We start from the raw sequence: 6,880 nt of genomic DNA on the forward strand, positions 1-6,880 counted from the left end.
AGTGTGTTTCTCATAAACAGCTTATATGTGTGTTTGGCTTTTTCATCCAGTCTGACAACACTGCCTTTCAACAGGACCTTTCTTTCTTCTCTGCTGATTGCATCTATGATAAGGTTGAAAGTTCATCTTGACATGTTTTCTATTTATCCCATCCCTTCTCCATTTCTCTGCTTTTCTACTCCTGCCTTCTGTTGGTACCTTTTATCTCTCGGTTGACTTGTTTGCTCTCTGAGGTCTCCTGACTGTTACCCTCCAGTCGAAGCTGTGCCCTCGGAGCAGGGTAGCGGTGGGAGCGGGCGGGCGGGGAGCAGAGTCCTTCTGCAGTGAGCAGCCTCCCGTGTTTAGTACGGCAGGTGGCCCAGTCTCAGGGGGTTAAATCTGCCTTGTTTCTTCTCGTATGTCTGAGGTAGAGACACGACTCTTCTGAACAACTCTGCCAAGAACAAAGGCAATTGTCAGCCGTGTTCCTCCCAATCTGAGCCAGACAGAAGATAGATTGAAAATAGAAAATAAATTGAACAGAGGCTCAAGGACGTGTGGGCAGTCACAGAGGATGTGTACCATTTGTGTCTTTGGCGTCCCAGGAGAGGCAGGAGCGTGGGGAAGAAGAAAGATCTGAAGAAACAGTGGATTAAAATGTTTGAAATTTTGTAAAAGAAACAAATCCACAGATTCAAGAAGCTGAGTGAACCCAAACCAATAAAACTTAGTACATCCTTAGCAATACGCATCATGGTCAAACTTATGGAAAATAAAGACCGAGGAGAGATCTTGAAACCAGTAAGAGAGAAATGGCATCTTACCCACCAGAGAAAACTGTGGGTGTGACTGTAGATTTTCTGTCAGGACCACGGAGGCCATAGGAAGCAGCATAACATTTTTCATATACTTAAAAAAAGATTGTGATTCAGAAGTCTGTCCTGTGAAAATACTCTTCAGAAATGAAGAGAAACGAAGACATTCCCAGATGGAGGAAGACTTAGCATTTTTTGACAGCAGACTTATCCTAAAAGAAGAGAGAACAACTGAAAGAATAAACAGAAAGTAAATATAAGAGTCTTCCATTCACATCTCAGTTCAGTTCAGTTCAGTCTCTCAGTCGTGTCTGACTCTTTGCAACCACATGAGTCGCAGCACGCCAGGCCTCCCTGTCCATCACCAACTCCCAGAGATCACTCAGACTCACATCCATTGAGTCAGTGACGCCATCCAGCCATCTCATCCTCTGTTGTCCCCTTTTCCTCCTGCCCCCAATCCCTCCCAGCATCAGAGTCTTTTCCAATGAGTCAACTCTTCGCATGAGGTGGCCAAAGCACTGGAGTTTCAGCTTTAGCATCATTCCTTCCAAAGAAATCCCAGGGCTGATCTCCTTCAGAATGGACTGGTTGGATCTCCTTGCAGTCCAAGGGACTCTCAAGAGTCTTCTCCAACACCACAGTTCAAAAGCATCAATTCTTTGGCACTCAGCTTTCTTCACAGTCCAACTCTCACATCCATACATGACCACTGGAAAAACCATAGCCTTGACTAGACGGACCTTTGTTGGCAAAGTAATGTCTCTGCTTTTGAATATGCTATCTAGGTTGGTCATAATTTTCCTTCCAAGGAGTAAGCGTCTTTTAATTTCATGGCTGCAGTCACCATCTGCAGTGATTTTGGAGCCCCAAAAAATAAAGTCTGACACTGTTTTCACTGTTTCCCCATCTATTTCCCATGAAGTGATGGGACCTGATGTCATGATCTTTGTTTTCTGGATGTTGAATTATTTTTAATATTTGAAGCAAAAATAATAGTACTGACTATGTGATTCTTAATGTATATAGAGAAAATACTTAAGACAATTTTATTAAAATGAGGAAAGGTAAAGGGGAATAAAGAGAAATAATGTCTCCGTATTTTATTCACACTGGTGGAAAGTGACCTGATAGACAGTGATAAGCTTTGCGTGTATAATGTAACACTTGGAGCGACTACTAAAAAGCTATACAGGGACATAGACTCAAATACATCTCAGACAAATGAAAATGGAAATCTAGAAATGTGTTCAAGAAACCCAGAGGCAGGCAAGAATAGGAAAACAAAAAATAAGACAGAGAAAACAAACCCATGAGATAATGAAATCAAAATTTAAAGAAAATGCAAAAACGCTCTGCAGAAGACACTTTGAATAGGATGGGAATAAAGACAAGGCAGAGACTGAGAGGAAATATTTGCAAACCACATACAAGACAAAGGACTCCCATCTTGAATGTATAAACACGCCTCGAAAGCTCAGTGGGAAACAGTAAAATCCAAGCAGAAAAGCGGCAGCAAGCATGTTGTACTGAAGAGGATGGACGCACGGCAGACGCGCAGCTGAGGCGACACTCACTGTGAGCAGCCGGTAGGAAGCACGCAGACCAGGGCAAGGATGCCGCCACTGCGCGCCTGCTGCGACGTGCAGGGTAACGCCAGCGCAAGAGCACGTGTGGTGAGGAGACCAGGAAAGGAGACCTGCCCCGCTTCGCAGGCACCGACGTGAAACGGTAGGGCAACCATGGAAGATCCACGTCCAGTTTCTTAAAAATAATAAATATGCACTTCCCTTAGGGCCGGGCTTCCCTGATAGCTCAGTTGGTCAAGAATCTGCCTGCAGGACTGGAGACCTGGGTTCAATCCCTGGGTTGGGAAGATGCGCTGGAGAAGGGAAAGGCTACCCACTCCAGTATTCTGGCCTGGAGAATTCCATGGCCTGTATAGTCCATGGGGTTGCAAAGAGTCTGGCATGACTGCGTGGCTTTCACTTTCACATGGGACCAGGCCATTGCCCTCTCCGGTGTGTGTCCCAGAGGAATGAAAACCACTGTCCACAGGAAAATCTCAAAGCGGTTTGAACAGCCAAAATGTCAAAAATAGGTGAACGGTTAATAAGACGGTCTTAGGTTCACACCATGGAATGCCACTTGGCGATAAACAAGCTGCTGCTGCTGCTGCTGCTAAGTCGCTTCAGTCGTGTCCGACTCTGTGTGACCCCACAGACGGCAGCCCACCAGGCTCTGCTGTCCCTGGGGTTCTCCAGGCAAGAACACTGGGGTGGATTGCCTTCTCCGAAACAAACTGCTACAAGGTGCTGTTTGGTGGATCTCAGGGCATTAAGCTTAGAGTAAAGTGAAAGGTCGCACACTCAGTGATGTCATTCAGAGCACATTCTTGAAGTAACAGAATTATGGAGATGGAGAAAACTGAGTGGTTTCTAGGATTTGGAGGTGCTGAGGAAGAAGGCCTGAAGGGACAGCAGGAGAGGAATCTTGTGAACATATAATAGTTCTGTACATTGAGTGCATTGGTGGCTCACGCATGTGATGAAATCACGAAACTCTGCACACGTGTTGTGCCCAGCCACCTCCCTAGTGTGGATAACATATGTACTGCTGGAGGGACATCAGCTGGAGTGTGCAGAGCACACACTCCACTGTCTGTAAACTCCCTGTGAATCTATAATTGTTTCTAAGTTAAAAAGTTAAAGGACTGTTTTTAAAATACATTAAAAAAAAAAAAAAAAAAAAAACACTTATAGCTATCCAACTGACTTTTTTACAAAACCCCCAAACTGTGGCACCTTTGATAAAACAAATCATGTGTTATTAAATATCCATTTAATTTGACCCTTGTATGACTAATTCAACCAATCCTAAAGGAAATCATCCCTGAATTTTCACTGAAAGGATTCTTGCTGGAGAGCCAGTACTTTGGCCACCTGATGCGAAGAGCTGACTCATTGGAAAAGACTCTGATGCTAGGAAAGATGGAAGGGAGGAGGAGAAGGGGGCAACAGAGGATGAGATGGTTGGATGGTATCACTGACTCAATGGACATGTATTTGATCATATTCTGGGAGATAGTGAAGGACAGGGAAGCTTAGCATGCTGTGGTCCATGGGGTTGCAGAGTCAGAAATGACTTAGTGACTGAGTAACAGCAATATGGTTAATTCATTTGGATATTTTCTGGCTTTTCATTTATATCAACTTCATGGAAAATGTCTGGTAATAAATTACTTACACCAATTTACAAAAGTGAAACTAAAGCACGGAGAATTGAAGGAAATAGGGAAACAGTGTGAAGAGACCCCGTCAGGAGGCAATGGGATGGATAGGAGGCCGGTGATTTGCTGGAGCATAATTTATTCAGAGCATCCCTGTGTATTGTTGGCATTTAGGAGAAACGGTGGAAACAGGAGAGAGTCATGTGCATATACAAAGTTTGAAAACTGGAGAAATGAATTGGGGTTAGATATTAGAAAACCTAACATACCAATCTAAAACCCTGGGGTGCGTCCTGATGAGAATGCACCGGCTGGGAGCTCTCTACCAAGCAAAGCTGGGCTGGCATGCACCTGTGATGGTAGTTCTGTGTTGGGGCAGGAGGTGCCCTTGTGGGAAGACACCCCTCTGCTCCAGAGTCAGGGGTGGGCGTGACAGAGCTTCAGCAGGTGCAGCAAGGAGCACTGAGATCTGAAATCATCCACATAGAATAAGAATTAATGTTTTCTCTCCATGCAGAGGAGTTCTCTAAGTGCTGGGTAATCCGTCTTGACACTGAAGAGCCAAGAAGAACTGGAGGGAATGAAATGGACCACAGCCAGTCAGCCCCATGGGAGCCCACAAAACTGCTCTCTCTGCCGCGATTCCTTTGTTCTCAGAGTCCTGAAACATAGGATGCAGAAATAAGGGAAACGGAAAACGAATGCGCCCTGGATTCAGCTGACGCCGTCATCAGTGGATGGCAGCCCGCATTCTCAGGGTAGAACACCACCCGACCAGCAACACCTGCACGCCTGCCTGTGGGCGGTGTGACCATCAGCCTGCCGGGGAGCCCGGTGAACAGTTAGCACGTTCCCATGTGCCTGCTTCCTATAGAAAAGGAAGTGCAGGCGCCTTCATATAAGTTAAATTGCTAGAATCTGTCATTGTCCTTGGGGACAACCTGCTGTTAGTTCTGCTAAACACTGGATGTCACTGTTGCCGTTTTATAGTGAAAGGTAATTTTTTGAAAAAGAGCTTCCTAATCAATATTCTCAGAGTAGCTATAGAAACTATAATTTATATTTTATATTTTTCAACAAAAAGAGAGATGTGTCCCCTTTAGAAAGGCTGGTTTCTTTCTAGGACTTACCGCTCTTGAAAACCAGACCAAGACATGCCACGTTCTCTGAACCTGCTACGGCTGACATGCACGCCCTTGCCGGCCATCAAGTCCCCACCGGGCCACAAGGCGCCTGTGTGACGAGAGCCCGTGCGATGAGGCCAGCTGCTGCCTGTGGAACCTGATGCTACGCGATGCTCTGTTCTTTGTTGTTCAATCGCTCAGTTGCGTCCGACTCTTTGTGACCTCATGAACCGCAGCGCGCCATGCTTCCTTATCCTTCACCATCTCCTGGAGTTCTTGCCTTGAGAACCTCCTGAACAGAATGAAAAGGCTCTGTTCCTGGTTGAGCACAAATTAACCCTACAGTCATCGTCCACTGCTTCTAGAATCACAGCGTGCCATCCCCAGAATAAATGATGGGAGCTAATTGCCTGTCCCTTCACATCAACTGAGAAAATAAGCTTGTGTCACGTTACCGTAGAGACAGAAATCCAGCTGACTGGTGGAGGCAGCAGCTTACTCTGTTTTCTCAGATTTGGAGTGGACACTGGTGCAGACTTCTCACACAGAATCAAGCTATCTGGACAGGTCAGCGTTTCAGCATTACTCACTGTGTTTGTTCATCAGCTTTCACACAGCAGAGTGCATTTGTGAGGTAAACTCTGGTTACCCAAGAGTCGCCTGCCACACAGATTACTTGATTTTTAAAATACAGTTTTCATGAAAAGCAATGCTGTAACCACATTTAGTGAAAATTTTCTGTGTTAACGAGACATATCAATATAATTGGCACTTAATAAATTTAACTTTTAGTAATAGTTCTATAAACTAATGGGTTTTTAAGCATAATGCCACAACATTCATTTTGTTAAAACTATGAAGAATCACATGAATCATTATTTAATAATTTGGAAAACATCTCAGTGTCTCTTAGTATGTGAGGATCATACTGTTGGCTCCACTTATAATGGAGAAGCATGTTTCTTCCCTATTTTCTCTTTTTTTAAAAGCAGCTATGTACTTGACATCAAATGCATATGTAAGACTGTCTCTTGTTAGTCATTTATTATCAAGAAGGTAAGAAACTCATGCATAAGTGGTTCCAACACCAAGCTATACATTGGTGAGCAGGATGTTTCAGACCAAATTCCTCTAAATATTTTGAGACAAAACACACCCATTTTTAAAGGTAGAGTGGGTGAGTCTTCAAAATAGTGGCATAGATACCAGCTTTGATGGATAAGAGACAGACCTTCACAAAACATTAACTGAAAAACACAGAAAACCCAAAGCAGTGAGAACAAAAATACAGGAATAAGAATTTGTAACTTTTCTAAGACTACAGGAACTGATTTTATCTCTGGAATTTAGAAAAAGTAGTTAAAGACTGAAGATAAGGGAAAGAGGGAAGCTTGTTCGTTTTTGTATATCTTATCATAGGAATACAGGTGAATAATAAATATAGCATTAATGTATGAATGCCTAGATGGTTAAATACATACCTTTCCTTTTCTTGAAGTGAACTATACATTTTTTAATGCCAAAATATGAAATCAGTTATTTTTTTATATCTGATAAAAGTGGGGTAATGATTGATGCGACAGTTAACCAAGATGGCTTAGTTCTTTATCATCAGCAATCACCAATTTTTTAGTAGCTGTTGACTACAATAAACCTGCAGAATTTAAATAGAAGACTTAGGTTCATACTAAAGAAGCAAGAATTTCATTTGGGTTCACAAATAAATAAGAACT

The sequence above is a fragment of the Bos indicus x Bos taurus genome, chromosome 27 (assembly GCF_003369695.1).
Source record: "Bos indicus x Bos taurus breed Angus x Brahman F1 hybrid chromosome 27, Bos_hybrid_MaternalHap_v2.0, whole genome shotgun sequence".
Classification (NCBI taxonomy): Eukaryota; Metazoa; Chordata; class Mammalia; order Artiodactyla; family Bovidae; genus Bos; species Bos indicus x Bos taurus.